Source organism: Oncorhynchus mykiss, chromosome 10 (assembly GCF_057628025.1).
Source record: "Oncorhynchus mykiss isolate SJ-2025 chromosome 10, ASM5762802v1, whole genome shotgun sequence".
Taxonomy (NCBI): Eukaryota; Metazoa; Chordata; class Actinopteri; order Salmoniformes; family Salmonidae; genus Oncorhynchus; species Oncorhynchus mykiss.
The window spans coordinates 80,325,784-80,352,500 of record NC_143031.1 but is presented as its reverse complement, the minus strand read 5'-3'; the positions used below and the strand labels follow the sequence as shown (position 1 = coordinate 80,352,500).

At 41.2% G+C, this 26,717-nt stretch overlaps 59 non-coding genes across 59 annotated transcripts; all 59 read left to right on the top strand.

Moving 5' to 3' along the window:
• Positions 1–12: 12 nt before the first annotated feature.
• Positions 13–84, top strand: trnaq-uug (transfer RNA glutamine (anticodon UUG)). The gene has a single exon. It is a non-coding gene; the product is annotated as a tRNA-Gln (tRNA).
• Positions 85–199: 115 nt separating this feature from the next.
• Positions 200–271, top strand: trnaq-cug (transfer RNA glutamine (anticodon CUG)). Its single transcript has one exon. It is a non-coding gene; the product is annotated as a tRNA-Gln (tRNA).
• Positions 272–739: 468 nt separating this feature from the next.
• trnaq-uug (transfer RNA glutamine (anticodon UUG)) lies at positions 740–811 on the top strand. The gene has a single exon. It is a non-coding gene; the product is annotated as a tRNA-Gln (tRNA).
• Positions 812–875: 64 nt separating this feature from the next.
• trnaq-uug (transfer RNA glutamine (anticodon UUG)) lies at positions 876–947 on the top strand. Its single transcript has one exon. It is a non-coding gene; the product is annotated as a tRNA-Gln (tRNA).
• Positions 948–1,087: 140 nt separating this feature from the next.
• trnaq-uug (transfer RNA glutamine (anticodon UUG)) lies at positions 1,088–1,159 on the top strand. Its single transcript has one exon. It is a non-coding gene; the product is annotated as a tRNA-Gln (tRNA).
• A 115-nt stretch (positions 1,160–1,274) lies between these two features.
• On the top strand, positions 1,275–1,346 carry trnaq-cug (transfer RNA glutamine (anticodon CUG)). The gene has a single exon. It is a non-coding gene; the product is annotated as a tRNA-Gln (tRNA).
• Positions 1,347–1,814: 468 nt separating this feature from the next.
• trnaq-uug (transfer RNA glutamine (anticodon UUG)) lies at positions 1,815–1,886 on the top strand. The gene has a single exon. It is a non-coding gene; the product is annotated as a tRNA-Gln (tRNA).
• Positions 1,887–2,354: 468 nt separating this feature from the next.
• trnaq-uug (transfer RNA glutamine (anticodon UUG)) lies at positions 2,355–2,426 on the top strand. Its single transcript has one exon. It is a non-coding gene; the product is annotated as a tRNA-Gln (tRNA).
• Positions 2,427–2,541: 115 nt separating this feature from the next.
• On the top strand, positions 2,542–2,613 carry trnaq-cug (transfer RNA glutamine (anticodon CUG)). Its single transcript has one exon. It is a non-coding gene; the product is annotated as a tRNA-Gln (tRNA).
• A 468-nt stretch (positions 2,614–3,081) lies between these two features.
• Positions 3,082–3,153, top strand: trnaq-uug (transfer RNA glutamine (anticodon UUG)). The gene has a single exon. It is a non-coding gene; the product is annotated as a tRNA-Gln (tRNA).
• Positions 3,154–3,623: 470 nt separating this feature from the next.
• trnaq-uug (transfer RNA glutamine (anticodon UUG)) lies at positions 3,624–3,695 on the top strand. The gene has a single exon. It is a non-coding gene; the product is annotated as a tRNA-Gln (tRNA).
• Positions 3,696–3,810: 115 nt separating this feature from the next.
• On the top strand, positions 3,811–3,882 carry trnaq-cug (transfer RNA glutamine (anticodon CUG)). Its single transcript has one exon. It is a non-coding gene; the product is annotated as a tRNA-Gln (tRNA).
• An 825-nt stretch (positions 3,883–4,707) lies between these two features.
• On the top strand, positions 4,708–4,779 carry trnaq-uug (transfer RNA glutamine (anticodon UUG)). The gene has a single exon. It is a non-coding gene; the product is annotated as a tRNA-Gln (tRNA).
• Positions 4,780–5,249: 470 nt separating this feature from the next.
• Positions 5,250–5,321, top strand: trnaq-cug (transfer RNA glutamine (anticodon CUG)). The gene has a single exon. It is a non-coding gene; the product is annotated as a tRNA-Gln (tRNA).
• A 470-nt stretch (positions 5,322–5,791) lies between these two features.
• Positions 5,792–5,863, top strand: trnaq-cug (transfer RNA glutamine (anticodon CUG)). The gene has a single exon. It is a non-coding gene; the product is annotated as a tRNA-Gln (tRNA).
• Positions 5,864–6,338: 475 nt separating this feature from the next.
• Positions 6,339–6,410, top strand: trnaq-cug (transfer RNA glutamine (anticodon CUG)). The gene has a single exon. It is a non-coding gene; the product is annotated as a tRNA-Gln (tRNA).
• Positions 6,411–7,235: 825 nt separating this feature from the next.
• Positions 7,236–7,307, top strand: trnaq-uug (transfer RNA glutamine (anticodon UUG)). The gene has a single exon. It is a non-coding gene; the product is annotated as a tRNA-Gln (tRNA).
• Positions 7,308–8,132: 825 nt separating this feature from the next.
• trnaq-uug (transfer RNA glutamine (anticodon UUG)) lies at positions 8,133–8,204 on the top strand. The gene has a single exon. It is a non-coding gene; the product is annotated as a tRNA-Gln (tRNA).
• A 115-nt stretch (positions 8,205–8,319) lies between these two features.
• trnaq-cug (transfer RNA glutamine (anticodon CUG)) lies at positions 8,320–8,391 on the top strand. Its single transcript has one exon. It is a non-coding gene; the product is annotated as a tRNA-Gln (tRNA).
• A 456-nt stretch (positions 8,392–8,847) lies between these two features.
• trnaq-uug (transfer RNA glutamine (anticodon UUG)) lies at positions 8,848–8,919 on the top strand. Its single transcript has one exon. It is a non-coding gene; the product is annotated as a tRNA-Gln (tRNA).
• A 115-nt stretch (positions 8,920–9,034) lies between these two features.
• trnaq-cug (transfer RNA glutamine (anticodon CUG)) lies at positions 9,035–9,106 on the top strand. Its single transcript has one exon. It is a non-coding gene; the product is annotated as a tRNA-Gln (tRNA).
• Positions 9,107–9,573: 467 nt separating this feature from the next.
• trnaq-uug (transfer RNA glutamine (anticodon UUG)) lies at positions 9,574–9,645 on the top strand. The gene has a single exon. It is a non-coding gene; the product is annotated as a tRNA-Gln (tRNA).
• Positions 9,646–9,760: 115 nt separating this feature from the next.
• trnaq-cug (transfer RNA glutamine (anticodon CUG)) lies at positions 9,761–9,832 on the top strand. The gene has a single exon. It is a non-coding gene; the product is annotated as a tRNA-Gln (tRNA).
• Positions 9,833–10,297: 465 nt separating this feature from the next.
• trnaq-uug (transfer RNA glutamine (anticodon UUG)) lies at positions 10,298–10,369 on the top strand. The gene has a single exon. It is a non-coding gene; the product is annotated as a tRNA-Gln (tRNA).
• Positions 10,370–10,484: 115 nt separating this feature from the next.
• On the top strand, positions 10,485–10,556 carry trnaq-cug (transfer RNA glutamine (anticodon CUG)). Its single transcript has one exon. It is a non-coding gene; the product is annotated as a tRNA-Gln (tRNA).
• A 467-nt stretch (positions 10,557–11,023) lies between these two features.
• Positions 11,024–11,095, top strand: trnaq-uug (transfer RNA glutamine (anticodon UUG)). The gene has a single exon. It is a non-coding gene; the product is annotated as a tRNA-Gln (tRNA).
• Positions 11,096–11,210: 115 nt separating this feature from the next.
• Positions 11,211–11,282, top strand: trnaq-cug (transfer RNA glutamine (anticodon CUG)). Its single transcript has one exon. It is a non-coding gene; the product is annotated as a tRNA-Gln (tRNA).
• A 468-nt stretch (positions 11,283–11,750) lies between these two features.
• Positions 11,751–11,822, top strand: trnaq-uug (transfer RNA glutamine (anticodon UUG)). Its single transcript has one exon. It is a non-coding gene; the product is annotated as a tRNA-Gln (tRNA).
• Positions 11,823–11,937: 115 nt separating this feature from the next.
• trnaq-cug (transfer RNA glutamine (anticodon CUG)) lies at positions 11,938–12,009 on the top strand. The gene has a single exon. It is a non-coding gene; the product is annotated as a tRNA-Gln (tRNA).
• Positions 12,010–12,464: 455 nt separating this feature from the next.
• Positions 12,465–12,536, top strand: trnaq-uug (transfer RNA glutamine (anticodon UUG)). Its single transcript has one exon. It is a non-coding gene; the product is annotated as a tRNA-Gln (tRNA).
• A 115-nt stretch (positions 12,537–12,651) lies between these two features.
• On the top strand, positions 12,652–12,723 carry trnaq-cug (transfer RNA glutamine (anticodon CUG)). The gene has a single exon. It is a non-coding gene; the product is annotated as a tRNA-Gln (tRNA).
• Positions 12,724–13,191: 468 nt separating this feature from the next.
• trnaq-uug (transfer RNA glutamine (anticodon UUG)) lies at positions 13,192–13,263 on the top strand. Its single transcript has one exon. It is a non-coding gene; the product is annotated as a tRNA-Gln (tRNA).
• Positions 13,264–13,733: 470 nt separating this feature from the next.
• On the top strand, positions 13,734–13,805 carry trnaq-uug (transfer RNA glutamine (anticodon UUG)). Its single transcript has one exon. It is a non-coding gene; the product is annotated as a tRNA-Gln (tRNA).
• A 115-nt stretch (positions 13,806–13,920) lies between these two features.
• trnaq-cug (transfer RNA glutamine (anticodon CUG)) lies at positions 13,921–13,992 on the top strand. The gene has a single exon. It is a non-coding gene; the product is annotated as a tRNA-Gln (tRNA).
• A 470-nt stretch (positions 13,993–14,462) lies between these two features.
• Positions 14,463–14,534, top strand: trnaq-cug (transfer RNA glutamine (anticodon CUG)). The gene has a single exon. It is a non-coding gene; the product is annotated as a tRNA-Gln (tRNA).
• Positions 14,535–15,004: 470 nt separating this feature from the next.
• On the top strand, positions 15,005–15,076 carry trnaq-cug (transfer RNA glutamine (anticodon CUG)). Its single transcript has one exon. It is a non-coding gene; the product is annotated as a tRNA-Gln (tRNA).
• A 475-nt stretch (positions 15,077–15,551) lies between these two features.
• On the top strand, positions 15,552–15,623 carry trnaq-cug (transfer RNA glutamine (anticodon CUG)). The gene has a single exon. It is a non-coding gene; the product is annotated as a tRNA-Gln (tRNA).
• Positions 15,624–16,448: 825 nt separating this feature from the next.
• trnaq-uug (transfer RNA glutamine (anticodon UUG)) lies at positions 16,449–16,520 on the top strand. Its single transcript has one exon. It is a non-coding gene; the product is annotated as a tRNA-Gln (tRNA).
• An 825-nt stretch (positions 16,521–17,345) lies between these two features.
• On the top strand, positions 17,346–17,417 carry trnaq-uug (transfer RNA glutamine (anticodon UUG)). Its single transcript has one exon. It is a non-coding gene; the product is annotated as a tRNA-Gln (tRNA).
• A 115-nt stretch (positions 17,418–17,532) lies between these two features.
• On the top strand, positions 17,533–17,604 carry trnaq-cug (transfer RNA glutamine (anticodon CUG)). Its single transcript has one exon. It is a non-coding gene; the product is annotated as a tRNA-Gln (tRNA).
• Positions 17,605–18,060: 456 nt separating this feature from the next.
• trnaq-uug (transfer RNA glutamine (anticodon UUG)) lies at positions 18,061–18,132 on the top strand. The gene has a single exon. It is a non-coding gene; the product is annotated as a tRNA-Gln (tRNA).
• Positions 18,133–18,247: 115 nt separating this feature from the next.
• trnaq-cug (transfer RNA glutamine (anticodon CUG)) lies at positions 18,248–18,319 on the top strand. Its single transcript has one exon. It is a non-coding gene; the product is annotated as a tRNA-Gln (tRNA).
• A 466-nt stretch (positions 18,320–18,785) lies between these two features.
• Positions 18,786–18,857, top strand: trnaq-uug (transfer RNA glutamine (anticodon UUG)). The gene has a single exon. It is a non-coding gene; the product is annotated as a tRNA-Gln (tRNA).
• A 115-nt stretch (positions 18,858–18,972) lies between these two features.
• On the top strand, positions 18,973–19,044 carry trnaq-cug (transfer RNA glutamine (anticodon CUG)). Its single transcript has one exon. It is a non-coding gene; the product is annotated as a tRNA-Gln (tRNA).
• A 467-nt stretch (positions 19,045–19,511) lies between these two features.
• Positions 19,512–19,583, top strand: trnaq-uug (transfer RNA glutamine (anticodon UUG)). The gene has a single exon. It is a non-coding gene; the product is annotated as a tRNA-Gln (tRNA).
• A 115-nt stretch (positions 19,584–19,698) lies between these two features.
• Positions 19,699–19,770, top strand: trnaq-cug (transfer RNA glutamine (anticodon CUG)). The gene has a single exon. It is a non-coding gene; the product is annotated as a tRNA-Gln (tRNA).
• Positions 19,771–20,216: 446 nt separating this feature from the next.
• Positions 20,217–20,288, top strand: trnaq-cug (transfer RNA glutamine (anticodon CUG)). Its single transcript has one exon. It is a non-coding gene; the product is annotated as a tRNA-Gln (tRNA).
• A 469-nt stretch (positions 20,289–20,757) lies between these two features.
• On the top strand, positions 20,758–20,829 carry trnaq-uug (transfer RNA glutamine (anticodon UUG)). The gene has a single exon. It is a non-coding gene; the product is annotated as a tRNA-Gln (tRNA).
• Positions 20,830–20,944: 115 nt separating this feature from the next.
• Positions 20,945–21,016, top strand: trnaq-cug (transfer RNA glutamine (anticodon CUG)). Its single transcript has one exon. It is a non-coding gene; the product is annotated as a tRNA-Gln (tRNA).
• Positions 21,017–21,485: 469 nt separating this feature from the next.
• trnaq-uug (transfer RNA glutamine (anticodon UUG)) lies at positions 21,486–21,557 on the top strand. Its single transcript has one exon. It is a non-coding gene; the product is annotated as a tRNA-Gln (tRNA).
• Positions 21,558–21,672: 115 nt separating this feature from the next.
• trnaq-cug (transfer RNA glutamine (anticodon CUG)) lies at positions 21,673–21,744 on the top strand. The gene has a single exon. It is a non-coding gene; the product is annotated as a tRNA-Gln (tRNA).
• A 466-nt stretch (positions 21,745–22,210) lies between these two features.
• trnaq-uug (transfer RNA glutamine (anticodon UUG)) lies at positions 22,211–22,282 on the top strand. Its single transcript has one exon. It is a non-coding gene; the product is annotated as a tRNA-Gln (tRNA).
• Positions 22,283–22,397: 115 nt separating this feature from the next.
• On the top strand, positions 22,398–22,469 carry trnaq-cug (transfer RNA glutamine (anticodon CUG)). The gene has a single exon. It is a non-coding gene; the product is annotated as a tRNA-Gln (tRNA).
• Positions 22,470–22,935: 466 nt separating this feature from the next.
• trnaq-uug (transfer RNA glutamine (anticodon UUG)) lies at positions 22,936–23,007 on the top strand. Its single transcript has one exon. It is a non-coding gene; the product is annotated as a tRNA-Gln (tRNA).
• Positions 23,008–23,122: 115 nt separating this feature from the next.
• On the top strand, positions 23,123–23,194 carry trnaq-cug (transfer RNA glutamine (anticodon CUG)). The gene has a single exon. It is a non-coding gene; the product is annotated as a tRNA-Gln (tRNA).
• Positions 23,195–23,958: 764 nt separating this feature from the next.
• trnaq-uug (transfer RNA glutamine (anticodon UUG)) lies at positions 23,959–24,030 on the top strand. The gene has a single exon. It is a non-coding gene; the product is annotated as a tRNA-Gln (tRNA).
• Positions 24,031–24,145: 115 nt separating this feature from the next.
• trnaq-cug (transfer RNA glutamine (anticodon CUG)) lies at positions 24,146–24,217 on the top strand. The gene has a single exon. It is a non-coding gene; the product is annotated as a tRNA-Gln (tRNA).
• Positions 24,218–24,900: 683 nt separating this feature from the next.
• trnaq-uug (transfer RNA glutamine (anticodon UUG)) lies at positions 24,901–24,972 on the top strand. Its single transcript has one exon. It is a non-coding gene; the product is annotated as a tRNA-Gln (tRNA).
• Positions 24,973–25,087: 115 nt separating this feature from the next.
• On the top strand, positions 25,088–25,159 carry trnaq-cug (transfer RNA glutamine (anticodon CUG)). Its single transcript has one exon. It is a non-coding gene; the product is annotated as a tRNA-Gln (tRNA).
• The last annotated feature ends 1,558 nt before the right edge of the window (positions 25,160–26,717 follow it).

Sequence of the window (26,717 nt, the reverse complement as noted above, 5' to 3'; positions counted from 1 at the left end):
GATTTAGAATATGGTTCTATGGTGTAATGGTTAGCACTCTGGACTTTGAATCCAGTGATCCGAGTTCAAATCTCGGTAGAACCTTCCTATTTTTTGTGCTGAATTATTCACATGGCCAAACAATAATCTCATAATCTGCTGTTTATCCGGTGTACAAATGACAGGAAAATCGGAAGTCTACAATAACTACTCTGTATAGGGTTCTATGGTGTAATGGTTAGCACTCAGGACTCTGAATCCTGCGATCCGAGTTCAAATCTCGGTAGGACCTACCTTGATTTTGCAATGACACACTCCTCCCTTGTCAACTTTAAAATAGTTGTGCGTGAAAGAAACAAGTGGGTGGGAGTCGATAAGCACTCTTGTTACGCACGAATGGCTAGCCTACGGTAAATGCATACTATGAGTTCCTGGTAGTTGATACCGTTTCTGGCCAGACAATATTTGATCTGTTTTTCCGGTGAACCAAGGACAGTCAAATCTGAACCCGTCACAGAGTATTGAGTACAGGGTTCTATGCTGTAAAGGTTATCACTCAGGACTCTGAATCCGAAAATCCGAGTTTAAATCTTGGACGATCCTACCATGTCAATTAATTTGCCTCGTGGAACTAGAATATAGCTGTCCAAATATTGTTGTCAGTTGAAAGTATTTGCAACACGTGAAGGAACGACAGTCCGCTGTTGCTAATTAAACGCAGAATTATTTTTTTTTCAATTTCAATGTGGATTTAGAATATGGTTCTATGGAGTAATGGTTAGCACTCTGGACTTTGAATCCAGTGATCCGAGTTCAAATCTCGGTAGAACCTTCCTATTTCTTGTGCTGAATTATTCACATGGCCAAACAATAATCTCATAATCTGCTGTTTATCCGGTTCTATGGTGTAATGGTTAGCACTCTGGACTTTGAATCCAGCGATCCGAGTTCAAATCTCGGTAGGACCTACCTTGATTTTGCAGTGACACACTCCTCCCTTGTCAACTTTAAAATAGTTGTGCGTGAAAGAAACAAGTGGGTGGGAGTCGATAAGCACTCTTGTTACGCACGAATGGCTAGCCTAGGAATCCATGTTGATTTAGAATATGGTTCTATGGTGTAATGGTTAGCACTCTGGACTTTGAATCCAGTGATCCGAGTTCAAATCTCGGTAGAACCTTCCTATTTTTTGTGCTGAATTATTCACATGGCCAAACAATAATCTCATAATCTGCTGTTTATCCGGTGTACAAATGACAGGAAAATCGGAAGTCTACAGTAATTACTCTGTATAGGGTTCTATGGTGTAATGGTTAGCACTCAGGACTCTGAATCCTGCGATCCGAGTTCAAATCTCAGTAGGACCTACCTTGATTTTGCAGTGACACACTCCTCCCTTGTCAACTTTAAAATAGTTGTGCGTGAAAGAAACAAGTGGGTGGGAGTCGATAAGCACTCTTGTTACGCACGAATGGCTAGCCTACGGTAAATGCATACTATGAGTTCCTGGTAGTTGATACCGTTTCTGGCGAGACAATATTTGATCTGTTTTTCCGGTGAACCAAGGACAGTAAAATCTGAACCCGTCACAGAGTATTGAGTACAGGGTTCTATGCTGTAAAGGATATCACTCAGGACTCTGAATCCTACAATCCGAGTTTAAATCTTGGACGATCCTACCATGTCAATTAATTTGCCTCGTGGAACTAGAATATAGCTGTCCAAATATTGTTGTCAGTTGAAAGTATTTGCAACACGTGAAGGAACGACAGTCCACTGTTGCTAATTAAACGCAGAATTATTTTTTTTTCAATTTCCATGTTGATTTGGAATATGGTTCTATGGTGTAATGGTTAGCACTCTGGACTTTGAATCCAGTGATCCGAGTTCAAATCTCGGTAGGACCTACCTTGATATTGCAGTGACACACTCCTCCCTTGTGAACTTTAAAATAGTTGTGCGTGAAAGAAACAAGTGGGTGGGAGTCGATAAGCACTCTTGTTACGCACGAATGGCTAGCCTACGGTAAATGCATACTATGAGTTCCTGGTAGTTGATACCGTTTCTGGCGAGACAATATTTGATCTGTTTTTCCGGTGAACCAAGGACAGTTAAATCTGAACCCGTCACAGAGTATTGAGTACAGGGTTCTATGCTGTAAAGGATATCACTCAGGACTCTGAATCCGAAAATCCGAGTTTAAATCTTGGACGATCCTACCATGTCAATTAATTTGCCTCGTGGAACTAGAATATAGCTGTCCAAATATTGTTGTCAGTTGAAAGTATTTGCAACACGTGAAGGAACGACAGTCCGCTGTTGCTAATTAAACGCAGAATTATTTTTTTTTCAATTTCCATGTTGATTTAGAATATGGTTCTATGGTGTAATGGTTAGCACTCTGGACTTTGAATCCAGTGATCCGAGTTCAAATCTCGGTAGAACCTTCCTATTTTTTGTGCTGAATTATTCACATGGCCAAACAATAATCTCATAATCTGCTGTTTATCCGGTGTACAAATGACAGGAAAATCGGAAGTCTACAGTAATTACTCTGTATAGGGTTCTATGGTGTAATGGTTAGCACTCAGGACTCTGAATCCTGCGATCCGAGTTCAAATCTCAGTAGGACCTACCTTGATTTTGCAGTGACACACTCCTCCCTTGTCAACTTTAAAATAGTTGTGCGTGAAAGAAACAAGTGGGTGGGAGTCGATAAGCACTCTTGTTACGCACGAATGGCTAGCCTACGGTAAATGCATACTATGAGTTCCTGGTAGTTGATACCGTTTCTGGCGAGACAATATTTGATCTGTTTTTCCGGTGAACCAAGGACAGTAAAATCTGAACCCGTCACAGAGTATTGAGTACAGGGTTCTATGCTGTAAAGGATATCACTCAGGACTCTGAATCCTACAATCCGAGTTTAAATCTTGGACGATCCTACCATGTCAATTAATTTGCCTCGTGGAACTAGAATATAGCTGTCCAAATATTGTTGTCAGTTGAAAGTATTTGCAACACGTGAAGGAACGACAGTCCACTGTTGCTAATTAAACGCAGAATTATTTTTTTTTCAATTTCCATGTTGATTTGGAATATGGTTCTATGGTGTAATGGTTAGCACTCTGGACTTTGAATCCAGTGATCCGAGTTCAAATCTCGGTAGGACCTACCTTGATATTGCAGTGACACACTCCTCCCTTGTGAACTTTAAAATAGTTGTGCGTGAAAGAAACAAGTGGGTGGGAGTCGATAAGCACTCTTGTTACGCACGAATGGCTAGCCTACGGTAAATGCATACTATGAGTTCCTGGTAGTTGATACCGTTTCTGGCGAGACAATATTTGATCTGTTTTTCCGGTGAACCAAGGACAGTTAAATCTGAACCCGTCACAGAGTATTGAGTACAGGGTTCTATGCTGTAAAGGATATCACTCAGGACTCTGAATCCGAAAATCCGAGTTTAAATCTTGGACGATCCTACCATGTCAATTAATTTGCCTCGTGGAACTAGAATATAGCTGTCCAAATATTGTTGTCAGTTGAAAGTATTTGCAACACGTGAAGGAACGACAGTCCACTGTTGCTAATTAAACGCAGAATAATTTTTTTTTTTCAATTTCAATGTGGATTTAGAATCTGGTTCTATGGAGTAATGGTTAGCACTCTGGACTTTGAATCCAGTGATCCGAGTTCAAATCTCGGTAGAACCTTCCTATTTTTTGTGCTGAATTATTCACATGGCCAAACAATAATCTCATAATCTGCTGTTTATCCGGTGTACAAATGACAGGAAAATCGGAAGTCTACAATAATTACTCTGTATAGGGTTCTATGGTGTAATGGTTAGCACTCAGGACTCTGAATCCTGCGATCTGAGTTCAAATCTCGGTAGGACCTACCTTGATTTTGAAGTGACACACTCCTCCCTTGTCAACTTTAAAATAGTTGTGCGTGAAAGAAACAAGTGGGTGGGAGTCGATAAGCACTCTTGTTACGCACGAATGGCTAGCCTACAGTAAATGCATACTATGAGTGCCTGGTAGTTGATACCGTTTCTGGCCAGACAATATTTGATCTGTTTTTCCGGTGAACCAAGGACAGTCAAATCTGAACCCGTCACAGAGTATTGAGTACAGGGTTCTATGCTGTAAAGGTTATCACTCAGGACTCTGAATCCGAAAATCCGAGTTTAAATCTTGGACGATCCTACCATGTCAATTAATTTGCCTCGTGGAACTAGAATATAGCTGTCCAAATATTGTTGTCTCACACTAAGTTTTTTAATTGAAAACTTGCAGCCCCACAAAGAACTGAAAATGTTTCATATTTTGTTCACACTCATCACATCATTCGTGTTGGAAATATGTGGATTTCCAAGTGGATGCATGGTAGGGTAGCCCAGTTGATACCGTTTCTGGCCAGAAAATATTTTATCTGTTTTGCCGGTGAACCAAGGACAGTAAAATCTGAACCCGTCTCAGAGTATTGAGTACAGGGTTCAATGCTGTAAATGTTATCACTCAGGACTCTGAATCCTACAATCCGAGTTTAAATCTTGGACGATCCTACCATGTCAATTAATTTGCCTCGTGGAACTAGAATATAGCTGTCCAAATATTGTTGTCAGTTGAAAGTATTTGCAACACGTGAAGGAACGACAGTCCACTGTTGCTAATTAAACACAGATTTTTTTTTTTCAATTTCCATGTGGATTTAGAATATGGTTCTATGGTGTAATGGTTAGCACTCTGGACTTTGAATCCAGTGATCCGAGTTCAAATCTCGGTTGGACCTACCTTGATTTTGCAGTGACACACTCCTCCCTTGTCAACTTTAAAATAGTTGTGCGTGAAAGAAACAAGTGGGTGGGAGTCGATAAGCACTCTTGTTACGCACGAATGGCTAGCCTACAGTAAATGCATACTATGAGTGCCTGGTAGTTGATACCGTTTCTGGCCAGACAATATTTGATCTGTTTTTCCGGTGAACCAAGGACAGTCAAATCTGAACCCGTCACAGAGTATTGAGTACAGGGTTCTATGCTGTAAAGGTTATCACTCAGGACTCTGAATCCGAAAATCCGAGTTTAAATCTTGGACGATCCTACCATGTCAATCCAGTGATCCGAGTTCAAATCTCGGTAGAACCTTCCTATTTTTTGTGCTGAATTATTCACATGGCCAAACAATAATCTCATAATCTGCTGTTTATCCGGTGTACAAATGACAGGAAAATCAGAAGTCTACAATAATTACTCTGTATAGGGTTCTATGGTGTAATGGTTAGCACTCAGGACTCTGAATCCTGCGATCCGAGTTCAAATCTCGGTAGGACCTACCTTGATTTTGAAGTGACACACTCCTCCCTTGTCAACTTTAAAATAGTTGTGCGTGAAAGAAACAAGTGGGTGGGAGTCGATAAGCACTCTTGTTACGCACGAATGGCTAGCCTACAGTAAATGCATACTATGAGTGCCTGGTAGTTGATACCGTTTCTGGCCAGACAATATTTGATCTGTTTTTCCGGTGAACCAAGGACAGTCAAATCTGAACCCGTCACAGAGTATTGAGTACAGGGTTCTATGCTGTAAAGGTTATCACTCAGGACTCTGAATCCGAAAATCCGAGTTTAAATCTTGGACGATCCTACCATGTCAATCCAGTGATCCGAGTTCAAATCTCGGTAGAACCTTCCTATTTTTTGTGCTGAATTATTCACATGGCCAAACAATAATCTCATAATCTGCTGTTTATCCGGTGTACAAATGACAGGAAAATCAGAAGTCTACAATAATTACTCTGTATAGGGTTCTATGGTGTAATGGTTAGCACTCAGGACTCTGAATCCTGCGATCCGAGTTCAAATCTCGGTAGGACCTACCTTGATTTTGCAGTGACACACTCCTCCCCTGTCAACTTTAAAATAGTTGTGTGTGAAAGAAACAAATGGGTGGGAGTCGATAAGCACTCTTGTTACGCACGCCTAAAACCCCAAACAGCAAGCAATGCAGGTGAAGAAGCACGGTGGCTAGGAAAAACTCCCTAGAAAGGCCAAAACCTAGGAAGAAACCTAGAGAGGAACCAGGCTATGTGGGGTGGCCAGTCCTCTTCTGGCTGTGCCGGGTGGAGATTATAACAAAAGATGTTCAAATGTTCATAAATGACCAGCATGGTCGAATAATAATAAGGCAGAATAGTTGAAACTGGAGCAGCAGCACAGTCAGGTGGACTGGGGACAGCAAGGAGTCATCATGTCAGGTATTCCTGGGGCATGGTCCTAGGGCTCAGGTCCTCCGAGAGAGAGAAAGAAAGAGAGAAAAAAAATCGGAAGTCTACAGTAATTACTCTGTATAGGGTTCTATGGTGTAATGGTTAGCACTCAGGACTCTGAATTCTGCGATCCGAGTTCAAATCTCGGTTGGACCTACCTTGATTTTGCAGTGACACACTCCTCCCTTGTCAACTTTAAAATAGTTGTGCGTGAAAGAAACAAGTGGGTGGGAGTCGATAAGCACTCTTGTTACGCACGAATGGCTAGCCTACAGTAAATGCATACTATGAGTGCCTGGTAGTTGATACCGTTTCTGGCCAGACAATATTTGATCTGTTTTTCCGGTGAACCAAGGACAGTCAAATCTGAACCCGTCACAGAGTATTGAGTACAGGGTTCTATGCTGTAAAGGTTATCACTCAGGACTCTGAATCCGAAAATCCGAGTTTAAATCTTGGACGATCCTACCATGTCAATTAATTTGCCTCGTGGAACTAGAATATAGCTGTCCAAATATTGTTGTCTCACACTAAGTTTTTTAATTGAAAACTTGCAGCCCCACAAAGAACTGAAAATGTTTCATATTTTGTTCACACTCATCACATCATTCGTGTTGGAAATATGTGGATTTCCAAGTGGATGCATGGTAGGGTAGCCCAGTTGATACCGTTTCTGGCCAGAAAATATTTTATCTGTTTTGCCGGTGAACCAAGGACAGTAAAATCTGAACCCGTCTCAGAGTATTGAGTACAGGGTTCAATGCTGTAAATGTTATCACTCAGGACTCTGAATCCTACAATCCGAGTTTAAATCTTGGACGATCCTACCATGTCAATTAATTTGCCTCGTGGAACTAGAATATAGCTGTCCAAATATTGTTGTCAGTTGAAAGTATTTGCAACACGTGAAGGAACGACAGTCCACTGTTGCTAATTAAACACAGATTTTTTTTTTTCAATTTCCATGTGGATTTAGAATATGGTTCTATGGTGTAATGGTTAGCACTCTGGACTTTGAATCCAGTGATCCGAGTTCAAATCTCGGTTGGACCTACCTTGATTTTGCAGTGACACACTCCTCCCTTGTCAACTTTAAAATAGTTGTGCGTGAAAGAAACAAGTGGGTGGGAGTCGATAAGCACTCTTGTTACGCACGAATGGCTAGCCTACAGTAAATGCATACTATGAGTGCCTGGTAGTTGATACCGTTTCTGGCCAGACAATATTTGATCTGTTTTTCCGGTGAACCAAGGACAGTCAAATCTGAACCCGTCACAGAGTATTGAGTACAGGGTTCTATGCTGTAAAGGTTATCACTCAGGACTCTGAATCCGAAAATCCGAGTTTAAATCTTGGACGATCCTACCATGTCAATTAATTTGCCTCGTGGAACTAGAATATAGCTGTCCAAATATTGTTGTCTCACACTAAGTTTTTTAATTGAAAACTTGCAGCCCCACAAAGAACTGAAAATGTTTCATATTTTGTTCACACTCATCACATCATTCGTGTTGGAAATATGTGGATTTCCAAGTGGATGCATGGTAGGGTAGCCCAGTTGATACCGTTTCTGGCCAGAAAATATTTTATCTGTTTTGCCGGTGAACCAAGGACAGTAAAATCTGAACCCGTCTCAGAGTATTGAGTACAGGGTTCAATGCTGTAAATGTTATCACTCAGGACTCTGAATCCTACAATCCGAGTTTAAATCTTGGACGATCCTACCATGTCAATTAATTTGCCTCGTGGAACTAGAATATAGCTGTCCAAATATTGTTGTCAGTTGAAAGTATTTGCAACACGTGAAGGAACGACAGTCCACTGTTGCTAATTAAACACAGATTTTTTTTTTTCAATTTCCATGTGGATTTAGAATATGGTTCTATGGTGTAATGGTTAGCACTCTGGACTTTGAATCCAGTGATCCGAGTTCAAATCTCGGTAGAACCTTCCTATTTTTTGTGCTGAATTATTCACATGGCCAAATAATAATCTCATAATCTGCTGTTTATCCGGTGTACAAATGACAGGAAAATCAGAAGTCTACAATAATTACTCTGTATAGGGTTCTATGGTGTAATGGTTAGCACTCAGGACTCTGAATCCTGCGATCCGAGTTCAAATCTCGGTAGGACCTTCCTTGATTTTGCAGTGACACACTCCTCCCCTGTCAACTTTAAAATAGTTGTGTGTGAAAGAAACAAATGGGTGGGAGTCGATAAGCACTCTTGTTACGCACGAATGGCTAGCCTACTGTAAATGCCTGGTAGTTGATACCGTTTCTGGCCAGACAATATTTTATCTGTTTTTCCGGTGAACCAAGGACAGTAAAATCTGAACCCGTCACAGAGTATTGAGTACAGGGTTCTATGCTGTAAAGGATATCACTCATGACTCTGAATCCTGCGATCCGAGTTTAAATCTTGGACGATCCTACCATGTCAATTAATTTGCCTCTTGGAACTAGAATATAGCTGTCCAAATATTGTTGTCAGTTGAAAGTATTTGCAACACGTGAAGGAACGACAGTCCGCTGTTGCTAATTAAACGCAGAATTATTTTTTTTTTCAATTTCCATGTGGATTTAGAATATGGTTCTATGGTGTAATGGTTAGCACTCTGGACTTTGAATCCAGTGATCCGAGTTCAAATCTCGGTAGAACCTTCCTATTTTTTGTGCTGAATTATTCACATGGCCAACCAATAATCTCATAATCTGCTGTTTATCCGGTGTACAAATGGCATCAAAATCGGAAGTCTACAATAATTACTCTGTATAGGGTTCTATGGTGTAATGGTTAGCACTCAGGACTCTGAATCCTGCGATCCGAGTTCAAATCTCGGTAGGACCTACCTTGATTTTGCAGTTACACACTCCTCCCTTGTCAACTTTAAAATAGTTGTGAGTGAAAGAAACAAGTGGGTGGGAGTCGATAAGCACTCTTGTTACGCACGAATGGCTAGCCTACGGTAAATGCATACTATGAGTTCCTGGTAGTTGATACCGTTTCTGGCCAGACAATATTTGATCTGTTTTTCCGGTGAACCAAGGACAGTAAAATCTGAACCCGTCACAGAGTATTGAGTACAGGGTTCTATGCTGTAAAGGATATCACTCAGGACTCTGAATCCTACAATCCGAGTTTAAATCTTGGACGATCCTACCATGTCAATTAATTTGCCTCGTGGAACTAGAATATAGCTGTCCAAATATTGTTGTCAGTTGAAAGTATTTGCAACACGTGAAGGAACGACAGTCCACTGTTGCTAATTAAACACAGATTTTTTTTTTTTCAATTTCCATGTGGATTTAGAATATGGTTCTATGGTGTAATGGTTAGCACTCTGGACTTTGAATCCAGTAATCCGAGTTCAAATCTCGGTAGAACCTTCCTATTTTTTGTGCTGAATTATTCACATGGCCAAACAATAATCTCATAATCTGCTGTTTATCGGGTGTACAAATGACATCAAAATCGGAAGTCTACAATAATTACTCTGTATAGGGTTCTATGGTGTAATGGTTAGCACTCAGGACTCTGAATCCTGCGATCCGAGTTCAAATCTCGGTAGGACCTACCTTGATTTTGCAGTGACACACTCCTCCCTTGTCAACTTTAAAATAGTTGTGCGTGAAAGAAACAAGTGGGTGGGAGTCGATAAGCACTCTTGTTACGCACGAATGGCTAGCCTACGGTAAATGCATACTATGAGTGCCTGGTAGTTGATACCGTTTCTGGCCAGACAATATTTGATCTGTTTTTCCGGTGAACCAACGACAGTAAAATCTGAACCCGTCACAGAGTATTGAGTACAGGGTTCTATGCTGTAAAGGATATCACTCAGGACTCTGAATCCTACAATCCAAGTTTAAATCTTGGACGATCCTACCATGTCAATTAATTTGCCTCGTGGAACTAGAATATAGCTGTCCAAATATTGTTGTCAGTTGAAAGTATTTGCAACACGTGAAGCAACGACAGTCCACTGTTGCTAATTAAACACAGATTTTTTTTTTCAATTTCCATGTGGATTTCGAATATGGTTCTATGGTGTAATGGTTAGCACTCTGGACTTTGAATCCAGTGATCCGAGTTCAAATCTCGGTAGAACCTTCCTATTTTTTGTGCTGAATTATTCACATGGCCAAACAATAATCTCATAATCTGCTGTTTATCCGGTGTACAAATGACAGGAAAATCGGAAGTCTACAGTAATTACTCTGTATAGGGTTCTATGGTGTAATGGTTAGCACTCAGGACTCTGAATCCTGCGATCCGAGTTCAAATCTCGGTAGGACCTACCTTGATTTTGCAGTGACACACTCCTCCCTTGTCAACTTTAAAATAGTTGTGCGTGAAAGAAACAAGTGGGTGGGAGTCGATAAGCACTCTTGTTACGCACGAATGGCTAGCCTACGGTAAATGCATACTATGAGTGCCTGGTAGTTGATACCGTTTCTGGCCAGACAATATTTGATCTGTTTTTCCGGTGAACCAAGGACAGTAAAATCTGAACCCGTCACAGAGTATTGAGTACAGGGTTCTATGCTGTAAAGGTTATCACTCAGGACTCTGAATCCGAAAATCCGAGTTTAAATCTTGGACGATCCTACCATGTCAATTAATTTGCCTCGTGGAACTCGAATATAGCTGTCCAAATATTGTTGTCAGTTGAAAGTATTTGCAACACGTGAAGGAACGACAGTCCACTGTTGATAATTAAACACAGATTTTTCTTTTTTCAATTTCCATATGGATTTAGAATATGGTTCTATGGTGTAATGGTTAGCACTCTGGACTTTGAATCCAGTGATCCGAGTTCAAATCTCGGTAGAACCTTCCTATTTTTTGTGCTGAATTATTCACATGGCCAACCAATAATCTCATAATCTGCTGTTTATCCGGTGTACAAATGACAGGAAAATCGGAGGTCTACAATAATTACTCTGTATAGGGTTCTATGGTGTAATGGTTAGCACTCAGGACTCTGAATCCTGCGATCTGAGTTCAAATCTCGGTAGGACCTACCTTGATTTTGCAGTGACACACTCCTCCCTTGTCAACTTTAAAATAATTGTGCGTGAAAGAAACAAGTGGGTGGGAGTCGATAAGCACTCTTGTTACGCACGAATGGCTAGCCTACGGTAAATGCATACTATGAGTGCCTGGTAGTTGATACCGTTTCTGGCCAGACAATATTTGATCTGTTTTTCCGGTGAACCAAGGACAGTAAAATCTGAACCCGTCACAGAGTATTGAGTACAGGGTTCTATGCTGTAAAGGATATCACTCAGGACTCTGAATCCTACAATCCGAGTTTAAATCTTGGACGATCCTACCATGTCAATTAATTTGCCTCGTGGAACTAGAATATAGCTGTCCAAATATTGTTGTCAGTTGAAAGTATTTGCAACACGTGAAGGAACGACAGTCCGCTGTTGCTAATTAAACGCAGAATTATTTTTTTTTCAATTTCAATGTGGATTTAGAATATGGTTCTATGGAGTAATGGTTAGCACTCTGGACTTTGAATCCAGTGATCCGAGTTCAAATCTCGGTAGAACCTTCCTATTTCTTGTGCTGAATTATTCACATGGCCAAACAATAATCTCATAATCTGCTGTTTATCCGGTGTACAAATGGCATCAAAATCGGAAGTCTACAATAATTACTCTGTATAGGGTTCTATGGTGTAATGGTTAGCACTCAGGACTCTGAATCCTGCGATCCGAGTTCAAATCTCGGTAGGACCTTGATTTTGCAGTGACCCTTTTCAACTTTAAAATAGTTGTGCGTGAAAGAAACAAGTGGGTGGGAGTCGATAAGCACTCTTGTTACGCACGAATGGCTAGCCTACGGTAAATGCATACTATGAGTTCCTGGTAGTTGATACCGTTTCTGGCCAGACAATATTTGATCTGTTTTTCCGGTGAACCAAGGACAGTTAAATCTGAACCCGTCACAGAGTATTGAGTACAGGGTTCTATGCTGTAAAGGATATCACTCAGGACTCTGAATCCTACAATCCAAGTTTAAATCTTGGACGATCCTACCATGTCAATTAATTTGCCTCGTGGAACTAGAATATAGCTGTCCAAATATTGTTGTCAGTTGAAAGTATTTGCAACACGTGAAGGAACGACAGTCCGCTGTTGCTAATTAAACGCAGAATTATTTTTTTTTCAATTTCCATGTTGATTTAGAATATGGTTCTATGGTGTAATGGTTAGCACTCTGGACTTTGAATCCAGTGATCCGAGTTCAAATCTCGGTAGAACCTTCCTATTTTTTGTGCTGAATTATTCACATGGCCAAACAATAATCTCATAATCTGCTGTTTATCCGGTGTACAAATGACAGGAAAATCGGAAGTCTACAGTAATTACTCTGTATAGGGTTCTATGGTGTAATGGTTAGCACTCAGGACTCTGAATCCTGCGATCCGAGTTCAAATCTCAGTAGGACCTACCTTGATTTTGCAGTGACACACTCCTCCCTTGTCAACTTTAAAATAGTTGTGCGTGAAAGAAACAAGTGGGTGGGAGTCGATAAGCACTCTTGTTACGCACGAATGGCTAGCCTACGGTAAATGCATACTATGAGTTCCTGGTAGTTGATACCGTTTCTGGCGAGACAATATTTGATCTGTTTTTCCGGTGAACCAAGGACAGTAAAATCTGAACCCGTCACAGAGTATTGAGTACAGGGTTCTATGCTGTAAAGGATATCACTCAGGACTCTGAATCCTACAATCCGAGTTTAAATCTTGGACGATCCTACCATGTCAATTAATTTGCCTCGTGGAACTAGAATATAGCTGTCCAAATATTGTTGTCAGTTGAAAGTATTTGCAACACGTGAAGGAACGACAGTCCACTGTTGCTAATTAAACGCAGAATTATTTTTTTTTCAATTTCCATGTTGATTTGGAATATGGTTCTATGGTGTAATGGTTAGCACTCTGGACTTTGAATCCAGTGATCCGAGTTCAAATCTCGGTAGGACCTACCTTGATATTGCAGTGACACACTCCTCCCTTGTGAACTTTAAAATAGTTGTGCGTGAAAGAAACAAGTGGGTGGGAGTCGATAAGCACTCTTGTTACGCACGAATGGCTAGCCTACGGTAAATGCATACTATGAGTTCCTGGTAGTTGATACCGTTTCTGGCGAGACAATATTTGATCTGTTTTTCCGGTGAACCAAGGACAGTTAAATCTGAACCCGTCACAGAGTATTGAGTACAGGGTTCTATGCTGTAAAGGATATCACTCAGGACTCTGAATCCGAAAATCCGAGTTTAAATCTTGGACGATCCTACCATGTCAATTAATTTGCCTCGTGGAACTAGAATATAGCTGTCCAAATATTGTTGTCAGTTGAAAGTATTTGCAACACGTGAAGGAACGACAGTCCACTGTTGCTAATTAAACGCAGAATAATTTTTTTTTTTCAATTTCAATGTGGATTTAGAATCTGGTTCTATGGAGTAATGGTTAGCACTCTGGACTTTGAATCCAGTGATCCGAGTTCAAATCTCGGTAGAACCTTCCTATTTTTTGTGCTGAATTATTCACATGGCCAAACAATAATCTCATAATCTGCTGTTTATCCGGTGTACAAATGACAGGAAAATCGGAAGTCTACAATAATTACTCTGTATAGGGTTCTATGGTGTAATGGTTAGCACTCAGGACTCTGAATCCTGCGATCTGAGTTCAAATCTCGGTAGGACCTACCTTGATTTTGAAGTGACACACTCCTCCCTTGTCAACTTTAAAATAGTTGTGCGTGAAAGAAACAAGTGGGTGGGAGTCGATAAGCACTCTTGTTACGCACGAATGGCTAGCCTACAGTAAATGCATACTATGAGTGCCTGGTAGTTGATACCGTTTCTGGCCAGACAATATTTGATCTGTTTTTCCGGTGAACCAAGGACAGTCAAATCTGAACCCGTCACAGAGTATTGAGTACAGGGTTCTATGCTGTAAAGGTTATCACTCAGGACTCTGAATCCGAAAATCCGAGTTTAAATCTTGGACGATCCTACCATGTCAATCCAGTGATCCGAGTTCAAATCTCGGTAGAACCTTCCTATTTTTTGTGCTGAATTATTCACATGGCCAAACAATAATCTCATAATCTGCTGTTTATCCGGTGTACAAATGACAGGAAAATCAGAAGTCTACAATAATTACTCTGTATAGGGTTCTATGGTGTAATGGTTAGCACTCAGGACTCTGAATCCTGCGATCCGAGTTCAAATCTCGGTAGGACCTACCTTGATTTTGAAGTGACACACTCCTCCCTTGTCAACTTTAAAATAGTTGTGCGTGAAAGAAACAAGTGGGTGGGAGTCGATAAGCACTCTTGTTACGCACGAATGGCTAGCCTACAGTAAATGCATACTATGAGTGCCTGGTAGTTGATACCGTTTCTGGCCAGACAATATTTGATCTGTTTTTCCGGTGAACCAAGGACAGTCAAATCTGAACCCGTCACAGAGTATTGAGTACAGGGTTCTATGCTGTAAAGGTTATCACTCAGGACTCTGAATCCGAAAATCCGAGTTTAAATCTTGGACGATCCTACCATGTCAATCCAGTGATCCGAGTTCAAATCTCGGTAGAACCTTCCTATTTTTTGTGCTGAATTATTCACATGGCCAAACAATAATCTCATAATCTGCTGTTTATCCGGTGTACAAATGACAGGAAAATCAGAAGTCTACAATAATTACTCTGTATAGGGTTCTATGGTGTAATGGTTAGCACTCAGGACTCTGAATCCTGCGATCCGAGTTCAAATCTCGGTAGGACCTACCTTGATTTTGCAGTGACACACTCCTCCCCTGTCAACTTTAAAATAGTTGTGTGTGAAAGAAACAAATGGGTGGGAGTCGATAAGCACTCTTGTTACGCACGCCTAAAACCCCAAACAGCAAGCAATGCAGGTGAAGAAGCACGGTGGCTAGGAAAAACTCCCTAGAAAGGCCAAAACCTAGGAAGAAACCTAGAGAGGAACCAGGCTATGTGGGGTGGCCAGTCCTCTTCTGGCTGTGCCGGGTGGAGATTATAACAAAAGATGTTCAAATGTTCATAAATGACCAGCATGGTCGAATAATAATAAGGCAGAATAGTTGAAACTGGAGCAGCAGCACAGTCAGGTGGACTGGGGACAGCAAGGAGTCATCATGTCAGGTATTCCTGGGGCATGGTCCTAGGGCTCAGGTCCTCCGAGAGAGAGAAAGAAAGAGAGAAAAAAAATCGGAAGTCTACAGTAATTACTCTGTATAGGGTTCTATGGTGTAATGGTTAGCACTCAGGACTCTGAATTCTGCGATCCGAGTTCAAATCTCGGTTGGACCTACCTTGATTTTGCAGTGACACACTCCTCCCTTGTCAACTTTAAAATAGTTGTGCGTGAAAGAAACAAGTGGGTGGGAGTCGATAAGCACTCTTGTTACGCACGAATGGCTAGCCTACAGTAAATGCATACTATGAGTGCCTGGTAGTTGATACCGTTTCTGGCCAGACAATATTTGATCTGTTTTTCCGGTGAACCAAGGACAGTCAAATCTGAACCCGTCACAGAGTATTGAGTACAGGGTTCTATGCTGTAAAGGTTATCACTCAGGACTCTGAATCCGAAAATCCGAGTTTAAATCTTGGACGATCCTACCATGTCAATTAATTTGCCTCGTGGAACTAGAATATAGCTGTCCAAATATTGTTGTCTCACACTAAGTTTTTTAATTGAAAACTTGCAGCCCCACAAAGAACTGAAAATGTTTCATATTTTGTTCACACTCATCACATCATTCGTGTTGGAAATATGTGGATTTCCAAGTGGATGCATGGTAGGGTAGCCCAGTTGATACCGTTTCTGGCCAGAAAATATTTTATCTGTTTTGCCGGTGAACCAAGGACAGTAAAATCTGAACCCGTCTCAGAGTATTGAGTACAGGGTTCAATGCTGTAAATGTTATCACTCAGGACTCTGAATCCTACAATCCGAGTTTAAATCTTGGACGATCCTACCATGTCAATTAATTTGCCTCGTGGAACTAGAATATAGCTGTCCAAATATTGTTGTCAGTTGAAAGTATTTGCAACACGTGAAGGAACGACAGTCCACTGTTGCTAATTAAACACAGATTTTTTTTTTTCAATTTCCATGTGGATTTAGAATATGGTTCTATGGTGTAATGGTTAGCACTCTGGACTTTGAATCCAGTGATCCGAGTTCAAATCTCGGTTGGACCTACCTTGATTTTGCAGTGACACACTCCTCCCTTGTCAACTTTAAAATAGTTGTGCGTGAAAGAAACAAGTGGGTGGGAGTCGATAAGCACTCTTGTTACGCACGAATGGCTAGCCTACAGTAAATGCATACTATGAGTGCCTGGTAGTTGATACCGTTTCTGGCCAGACAATATTTGATCTGTTTTTCCGGTGAACCAAGGACAGTCAAATCTGAACCCGTCACAGAGTATTGAGTACAGGGTTCTATGCTGTAAAGGTTATCACTCAGGACTCTGAATCCGAAAATCCGAGTTTAAATCTTGGACGATCCTACCATGTCAATTAATTTGCCTCGTGGAACTAGAATATAGCTGTCCAAATATTGTTGTCTCACACTAAGTTTTTTAATTGAAAACTTGCAGCCCCACAAAGAACTGAAAATGTTTCATATTTTGTTCACACTCATCACATCATTCGTGTTGGAAATATGTGGATTTCCAAGTGGATGCATGGTAGGGTAGCCCAGTTGATACCGTTTCTGGCCAGAAAATATTTTATCTGTTTTGCCGGTGAACCAAGGACAGTAAAATCTGAACCCGTCTCAGAGTATTGAGTACAGGGTTCAATGCTGTAAATGTTATCACTCAGGACTCTGAATCCTACAATCCGAGTTTAAATCTTGGACGATCCTACCATGTCAATTAATTTGCCTCGTGGAACTAGAATATAGCTGTCCAAATATTGTTGTCAGTTGAAAGTATTTGCAACACGTGAAGGAACGACAGTCCACTGTTGCTAATTAAACACAGATTTTTTTTTTTCAATTTCCATGTGGATTTAGAATATGGTTCTATGGTGTAATGGTTAGCACTCTGGACTTTGAATCCAGTGATCCGAGTTCAAATCTCGGTAGAACCTTCCTATTTTTTGTGCTGAATTATTCACATGGCCAAATAATAATCTCATAATCTGCTGTTTATCCGGTGTACAAATGACAGGAAAATCAGAAGTCTACAATAATTACTCTGTATAGGGTTCTATGGTGTAATGGTTAGCACTCAGGACTCTGAATCCTGCGATCCGAGTTCAAATCTCGGTAGGACCTTCCTTGATTTTGCAGTGACACACTCCTCCCCTGTCAACTTTAAAATAGTTGTGTGTGAAAGAAACAAATGGGTGGGAGTCGATAAGCACTCTTGTTACGCACGAATGGCTAGCCTACTGTAAATGCCTGGTAGTTGATACCGTTTCTGGCCAGACAATATTTTATCTGTTTTTCCGGTGAACCAAGGACAGTAAAATCTGAACCCGTCACAGAGTATTGAGTACAGGGTTCTATGCTGTAAAGGATATCACTCATGACTCTGAATCCTGCGATCCGAGTTTAAATCTTGGACGATCCTACCATGTCAATTAATTTGCCTCTTGGAACTAGAATATAGCTGTCCAAATATTGTTGTCAGTTGAAAGTATTTGCAACACGTGAAGGAACGACAGTCCGCTGTTGCTAATTAAACGCAGAATTATTTTTTTTTTCAATTTCCATGTGGATTTAGAATATGGTTCTATGGTGTAATGGTTAGCACTCTGGACTTTGAATCCAGTGATCCGAGTTCAAATCTCGGTAGAACCTTCCTATTTTTTGTGCTGAATTATTCACATGGCCAAACAATAATCTCATAATCTGCTGTTTATCGGGTGTACAAATGACATCAAAATCGGAAGTCTACAATAATTACTCTGTATAGGGTTCTATGGTGTAATGGTTAGCACTCAGGACTCTGAATCCTGCGATCCGAGTTCAAATCTCGGTAGGACCTACCTTGATTTTGCAGTGACACACTCCTCCCTTGTCAACTTTAAAATAGTTGTGCGTGAAAGAAACAAGTGGGTGGGAGTCGATAAGCACTCTTGTTACGCACGAATGGCTAGCCTACGGTAAATGCATACTATGAGTGCCTGGTAGTTGATACCGTTTCTGGCCAGACAATATTTGATCTGTTTTTCCGGTGAACCAACGACAGTAAAATCTGAACCCGTCACAGAGTATTGAGTACAGGGTTCTATGCTGTAAAGGATATCACTCAGGACTCTGAATCCTACAATCCAAGTTTAAATCTTGGACGATCCTACCATGTCAATTAATTTGCCTCGTGGAACTAGAATATAGCTGTCCAAATATTGTTGTCAGTTGAAAGTATTTGCAACACGTGAAGCAACGACAGTCCACTGTTGCTAATTAAACACAGATTTTTTTTTTTCAATTTCCATGTGGATTTAGAATATGGTTCTATGGTGTAATGGTTAGCACTCTGGACTTTGAATCCAGTGATCCGAGTTCAAATCTCGGTAGAACCTTCCTATTTTTTGTGCTGAATTATTCACATGGCCAAACAATAATCTCATAATCTGCTGTTTATCCGGTGTACAAATGACAGGAAAATCGGAAGTCTACAGTAGTTACTCTGTATAGGGTTCTATGGTGTAATGGTTAGCACTCAGGACTCTGAATCCTGCGATCCGAGTTCAAATCTCGGTAGGACCTACCTTGATTTTGCAGTGACACACTCCTCCCTTGTCAACTTTAAAATAGTTGTGCGTGAAAGAAACAAGTGGGTGGGAGTCGATAAGCACTCTTGTTACGCACGAATGGCTAGCCTACGGTAAATGCATACTATGAGTGCCTGGTAGTTGATACCGTTTCTGGCCAGACAATATTTGATCTGTTTTTCCGGTGAACCAAGGACAGTAAAATCTGAACCCGTCACAGAGTATTGAGTACAGGGTTCTATGCTGTAAAGGTTATCACTCAGGACTCTGAATCCGAAAATCCGAGTTTAAATCTTGGACGATCCTACCATGTCAATTAATTTGCCTCGTGGAACTCGAATATAGCTGTCCAAATATTGTTGTCAGTTGAAAGTATTTGCAACACGTGAAGGAACGACAGTCCACTGTTGATAATTAAACACAGATTTTTCTTTTTTCAATTTCCATATGGATTTAGAATATGGTTCTATGGTGTAATGGTTAGCACTCTGGACTTTGAATCCAGTGATCCGAGTTCAAATCTCGGTAGAACCTTCCTATTTTTTGTGCTGAATTATTCACATGGCCAACCAATAATCTCATAATCTGCTGTTTATCCGGTGTACAAATGACAGGAAAATCGGAGGTCTACAATAATTACTCTGTATAGGGTTCTATGGTGTAATGGTTAGCACTCAGGACTCTGAATCCTGCGATCTGAGTTCAAATCTCGGTAGGACCTACCGTGATTTTGCAGTGACACACTCCTCCCTTGTCAACTTTAAAATAATTGTGCGTGAAAGAAACAAGTGGGTGGGAGTCGATAAGCACTCTTGTTACGCACGAATGGCTAGCCTACGGTAAATGCATACTATGAGTGCCTGGTAGTTGATACCGTTTCTGGCCAGACAATATTTGATCTGTTTTTCCGGTGAACCAAGGACAGTAAAATCTGAACCCGTCACAGAGTATTGAGTACAGGGTTCTATGCTGTAAAGGATATCACTCAGGACTCTGAATCCTACAATCCGAGTTTAAATCTTGGACGATCCTACCATGTCAATTAATTTGCCTCGTGGAACTAGAATATAGCTGTCCAAATATTGTTGTCAGTTGAAAGTATTTGCAACACGTGAAGGAACGACAGTCCACTGTTGCTAATTAAACACAGATTTTTTTTTTGTATAGGGTTCTATGGTGTAATGGTTAGCACTCAGGACTCTGAATCCTGCGATCCGAGTTCAAATCTCGGTAGGACCTACCTTGATTTTGCAGTGACACACTCCTCCCTTGTCAACTTTAAAATAGTTGTGATTGAAAGAAACAAGTGGGTGGGAGTCGATAAGCACTCTTGTTACGCACGAATGGCTAGCCTACGGTAAATGCATACTATGAGTGCCTGGTAGTTGATACCGTTTCTGGCCAGACAATATTTGATCTGTTTTTCCGGTGAACCAAGGACAGTAAAATCTGAACCCGTCACAGAGTATTGAGTACAGGGTTCTATGCTGTAAAGGATATCACTCAGGACTCTGAATCCTACAATCCAAGTTTAAATCTGGGACGATCCTACCATGTCAATTAATTTGCCTCGTGGAACTAGAATATAGCTGTCCAAATATTGTTGTCAGTTGAAAGTATTTGCAACACGTGAAGGAACGACAGTCCACTGTTGCTAATTAAACGCAGAATTATTTTTTTTTTCAATTTCCATGTGGATTTAGAATATGGTTCTATGGTGTAATGGTTAGCACTCTGGACTTTGAATCCAGTGATCCGAGTTCAAATCTCGGTAGAACCTTCCTATTTTTTGTGCTGAATTATTCACATGGCCAACCAATAATCTCATAATCTGCTGTTTATCCGGTGTACAAATGACAGGAAAATCAGAAGTCTACAATAATTACTCTGTATAGGGTTCTATGGTGTAATGGTTAGCACTCAGGACTCTGAATCCTGCGATCCGAGTTCAAATCTCGGTAGGACCTACATTGATTTTGCAGTGACACACTCCTCCCTTGTCAACTTTAAAATAGTTGTGCGTGAAAGAAACAAGTGGGTGGGAGTCGATAAGCACTCTTGTTACGCACGAATGGCTAGCCTACGGTACATGCATACTATGAGTGCCTGGTAGTTGATACCGTTTCTGGCCAGACAATATTTGATCTGTTTTTCCGGTGAACCAAGGACAGTAAAATCTGAACCCGTCACAGAGTATTGAGTACAGGGTTCTATGCTGTGAAGGTTATCACTCAGGACTCTGAATCCTACAATCCAAGTTTAAATCTGGGACGATCCTACCATGTCAATTAATTTGCCTCGTGGAACTAGAATATAGCTGTCCAAATATTGTTGTCAGTTGAAAGTATTTGCAACACGTGAAGGAACGACAGTCCGCTGTTGCTAATTAAACGCAGAATTATTTTTTTTTTCAATTTCCATGTGGATTTAGAATATGGTTCTATGGTGTAATGGTTAGCACTCTGGACTTTGAATCCAGTGATCCGAGTTCAAATCTCGGTAGAACCTTCCTATTTTTTGTGCTGAATTATTCACATGGCCAAACAATAATCTCATAATCTGCTGTTTATCCGGTGTACAAATGACAGGAAAATCAGAAGTCTACAATAATTACTCTGTATAGGGTTCTATGGTGTAATGGTTAGCACTCAGGACTCTGAATCCTGCGATCCGAGTTCAAATCTCGGTAGGACCTACCTTGATTTTGCAGTGACACACTCCTCCCCTGTCAACTTTAAAATAGTTGTGTGTGAAAGAAACAAATGGGTGGGAGTCGATAAGCACTCTTGTTACGCACAAATGGCTAGCCTACGGTAAATGCATACTATGAGTGCCTGGTAGTTGATACCGTTTCTGGTCAGAGAATACTTTATCTGTTTTTCCGGTGAACCAAGGACAGTAAAATCTGAACCCGTCACAGAGTATTGAGTACAGGGTTCTATGCTGTAAAGGTTATCACTCAGGACTCTGAATCCTACAATCCGAGTTTAAATCTTGGACGATCCTACCATGTCAATTAATTTGCCTCGTGGAACTAGAATATAGCTGTCCAAATATTGTTGTCAGTTGAAAGTATTTGCAACACGTGAAGGAACGACAGTCCGCTGTTGCTAATTAAACACAGATTTTTTTTTTTCAATTTCCATGTGGATTTAGAATATGGTTCTATGGTGTAATGGTTAGCACTCTGGACTTTGAATCCAGTGATCCGAGTTCAAATCTCGGTAGAACCTTCCTATATTTTGTGCTGAATTATTCACATGGCCAACCAATAATCTCATAATCTGCTGTTTATCCGGTGTACAAATGACAGGAAAATCGGAAGTCTACAATAATTACTCTGTATAGGGTTCTATGGTGTAATGGTTAGCACTCAGGACTCTGAATCCTGCGATCCGAGTTCAAATCTCGGTAGGACCTTCCTTGATTTTGCAGTGACACACTCCTCCCCTGTCAACTTTAAAATAGTTGTGCGTGAAAGAAACAAGTGGGTGGGAGTCGATAAGCGCTCTTGTTACGCACGAATGGCTAGCCTACGGTACATGCATACTATGAGTGCCTGGTAGTTGATACCGTTTCTGGCCAGACAATATTTGATCTGTTTTTCCGGTGAACCAAGGACAGTAAAATCTGAACCCGTCACAGAGTATTGAGTACAGGGTTCTATGCTGTGAAGGTTATCACTCAGGACTCTGAATCCTACAATCCAAGTTTAAATCTTGGACGATCCTACCATGTCAATTAATTTGCCTCGTGGAACTAGAATATAGCTGTCCAAATATTGTTGTCAGTTGAAAGTATTTGCAACACGTGAAGGAACGACAGTCCGCTGTTGCTAATTAAACACAGATTTTTTTTTTTCAATTTCCATGTGGATTTAGAATATGGTTCTATGGTGTAATGGTTAGCACTCTGGACTTTGAATCCAGTGATCCGAGTTCAAATCTCGGTAGAACCTTCCTATTTTTTGTGCTGAATTATTCACATGGCCAAACAATAATCTCATAATCTGCTGTTTATCCGGTGTACAAATGACAGGAAAATCAGAAGTCTACAATAATTACTCTGTATAGGGTTCTATGGTGTAATGGTTAGCACTCAGGACTCTGAATCCTGCGATCCGAGTTCAAATCTCGGTAGGACCTTCCTTGATTTTGCAGTGACACACTCCTCCCCTGTCAACTTTAAAATAGTTGTGTGTGAAAGAAACAAATGGGTGGGAGTCGATAAGCACTCTTGTTACGCACGAATGGCTAGCCTACGGTAAATGCCTGGTAGTTGATACCGTTTCTGGCCAGACAATATTTTATCTGTTTTTCCGGTGAACCAAGGACAGTAAAATCTGAACCCGTCACAGAGTATTGAGTACAGGGTTCTATGCTGTAAAGGATATCACTCAGGACTCTGAATCCTGCGATCCGAGTTCAAATCTCGGTAGGACCTTCCTTGATTTTGCAGTGACACACTCCTCCCCTGTCAACTTTAAAATAGTTGTGCGTGAAAGAAACAAGTGGGTGGGAGTCGATAAGCGCTCTTGTTACGCACGAATGGCTAGCCTACGGTACATGCATACTATGAGTGCCTGGTAGTTGATACCGTTTCTGGCCAGACAATATTTGATCTGTTTTTCCGGTGAACCAAGGACAGTAAAATCTGAACCCGTCACAGAGTATTGAGTACAGGGTTCTATGCTGTGAAGGTTATCACTCAGGACTCTGAATCCTACAATCCAAGTTTAAATCTTGGACGATCCTACCATGTCAATTAATTTGCCTCGTGGAACTAGAATATAGCTGTCCAAATATTGTTGTCAGTTGAAAGTATTTGCAACACGTGAAGGAACGACAGTCCGCTGTTGCTAATTAAACACAGATTTTTTTTTTTCAATTTCCATGTGGATTTAGAATATGGTTCTATGGTGTAATGGTTAGCACTCTGGACTTTGAATCCAGTGATCCGAGTTCAAATCTCGGTAGAACCTTCCTATTTTTTGTGCTGAATTATTCACATGGCCAAACAATAATCTCATAATCTGCTGTTTATCCGGTGTACAAATGACAGGAAAATCAGAAGTCTACAATAATTACTCTGTATAGGGTTCTATGGTGTAATGGTTAGCACTCAGGACTCTGAATCCTGCGATCCGAGTTCAAATCTCGGTAGGACCTTCCTTGATTTTGCAGTGACACACTCCTCCCCTGTCAACTTTAAAATAGTTGTGTGTGAAAGAAACAAATGGGTGGGAGTCGATAAGCACTCTTGTTACGCACGAATGGCTAGCCTACGGTAAATGCCTGGTAGTTGATACCGTTTCTGGCCAGACAATATTTTATCTGTTTTTCCGGTGAACCAAGGACAGTAAAATCTGAACCCGTCACAGAGCATTGAGTACAGGGTTCTATGCTGTAAAGGATATCACTCAGGACTCTGAATCCTGCGATCCGAGTTCAAATCTCGGTAGTCGATAAGCACTCTTGTTACGCACGAATGGCTAGCCTACGGTAAATGCATACTATGAGTGCCTGATAGTTGATACCGTTTCTGGCCAGACAATATTTGATCTGTTTTTCCGGTGAACCAAGGACAGTAAAATCTGGACCCGTCACAGAGTATTGAGTACAGGGTTCTATGCTGTAAAGGTTATCACTCAGGACTCTGAATCCGAAAATCCGAGTTTAAATCTTGGACGATCCTACCATGTCAATTAATTTGCCTCGTGGAACTAGAATATAGCTGTCCAAATATTGTTGTCAGTTGAAAGTATTTGCAACACGTGAAGGAACGACAGTCCGCTGTTGCTAATTAAACGCAGAATTATTTTTTTTTCAATTTCCATGTGGATTTAGAATATGGTTCTATGGTGTAATGGTTAGCACTCTGGACTTTGAATCCAGTGATCCGAGTTCAAATCTCGGTAGAACCTTCCTATTTTTTGTGCTGAATTATTCACATGGCCAACCAATAATCTCATAATCTGCTGTTTATCCGGTGTACAAATGACATGAAAATCGGAAGTCTACAATAATTACTCTGTATAGGGTTCTATGGTGTAATGGTTAGCACTCAGGACTCTGAATCCTGCGATCCGAGTTCAAATCTCGGTAGGACCTACCTTGATTTTGCAGTGACACACTCCTCCCTTGTCAACTTTAAAATAGTTGTGAGTGAAAGAAACAAGTAGGTGGGAGTCGATAAGCACTCTTGTTACGCACGAATGGCTAGCCTACGGTAAATGCATACTATGAGTGCCTGGTAGTTGATACCGTTTCAAGCCTACCACTGTTGTGTCGTCCGCAAACTTGATGATTGAGTTGGAGGCGTGCGTGGCCACGTAGTCGTGGGTGAACAGGGAGTACAGGAGAGGGCTCAGAACGCACCCTTGTGGGGCCTCAGTGTTGAGGATCAGCGGGGAGGAGATGTTGTTGCCTACCCTCACCACCTGGGGGCGGCCCGTCAGGAAGTCCAGTACCCAGTTTCTGGTTAGGGAATGTTTTAATCGTTGCTATGGGAACGACATCTTCAACACACCGAATCAGCGTATTCGTCAATGTTGTTGTCTGACGCAATACGAAACATGTCCCAGTCCACGTGATGGAAGCAGTCTTGGAGTGTGGAGTCAGCTTGGTCGGACCAGCGTTGGACAGACCTCAGCGTGGGAGCCTCTTGTTTTTGCTTGGGGGGGGATATATACGGCTGTGATTATAATCGAAGAGAATTCTCTTGGTAGATAATGCGGTCTACATTTGATTGTGAGGAATTCTAAATCAGGTGAACAGAAGGATTTGAGTTCCTGTATGTTTCTTTCATCACACCATGTCACGTTAGTCATAAGGCATACGCCCCCGCCCCTCTTTTTACCAGAAATATGTTTTTTCCTGTCTGCGCTATGCGTGGAGAAACCTGTTGGCTGCACCGCTTCGGATAGCGTCTCTCCAGTAAGCCACGTTTCCGTGAAGCAAAGAACGTTACAGTCTCTGATGTCCCTCTGGAATGCTACCCTTGCTCGGATTTCATCAACCTTGTTGTCAAGAGACTGGACATTGGCAAGAAGAATGCTAGGGAATGGTGCACGGTGTGCCCGTCTCCGGAGTCTGACCAGAAGACCACCTCGTTTCCCTCTTTTTCGGAGTCGTTGTTACGCACAAATTGTTACGCACAAATGGCTAGCCTACGGTAAATGCATACTATGAGTGCCTGGTAGTTGATACCGTTTCTGGCCAGACAATATTTGATCTGTTTTTCCGGTGAACCAAGGACAGTAAAATCTGAACCCGTCACAGAGTATTGAGTACAGGGTTCTATGCTGTAAAGGTTATCACTCAGGACTCTGAATCCGAAAATCCGAGTTTAAATCTTGGACGATCCTACCATGTCAATTAATTTGCCTCGTGGAACTAGAATATAGCTGTCCAAATATTGTTGTCAGTTGAAAGTAAGCACTCTTGTTACGCACGAATGGCTAGCCTACGGTAAATGCATACTATGAGTGCCTGATAGTTGATACCGTTTCTGGCCAGACAATATTTGATCTGTTTTTCCGGTGAACCAAGGACAGTAAAATCTGGACCCGTCACAGAGTATTGAGTACAGGGTTCTATGCTGTAAAGGTTATCACTCAGGACTCTGAATCCGAAAATCCGAGTTTAAATCTTGGACGATCCTACCATG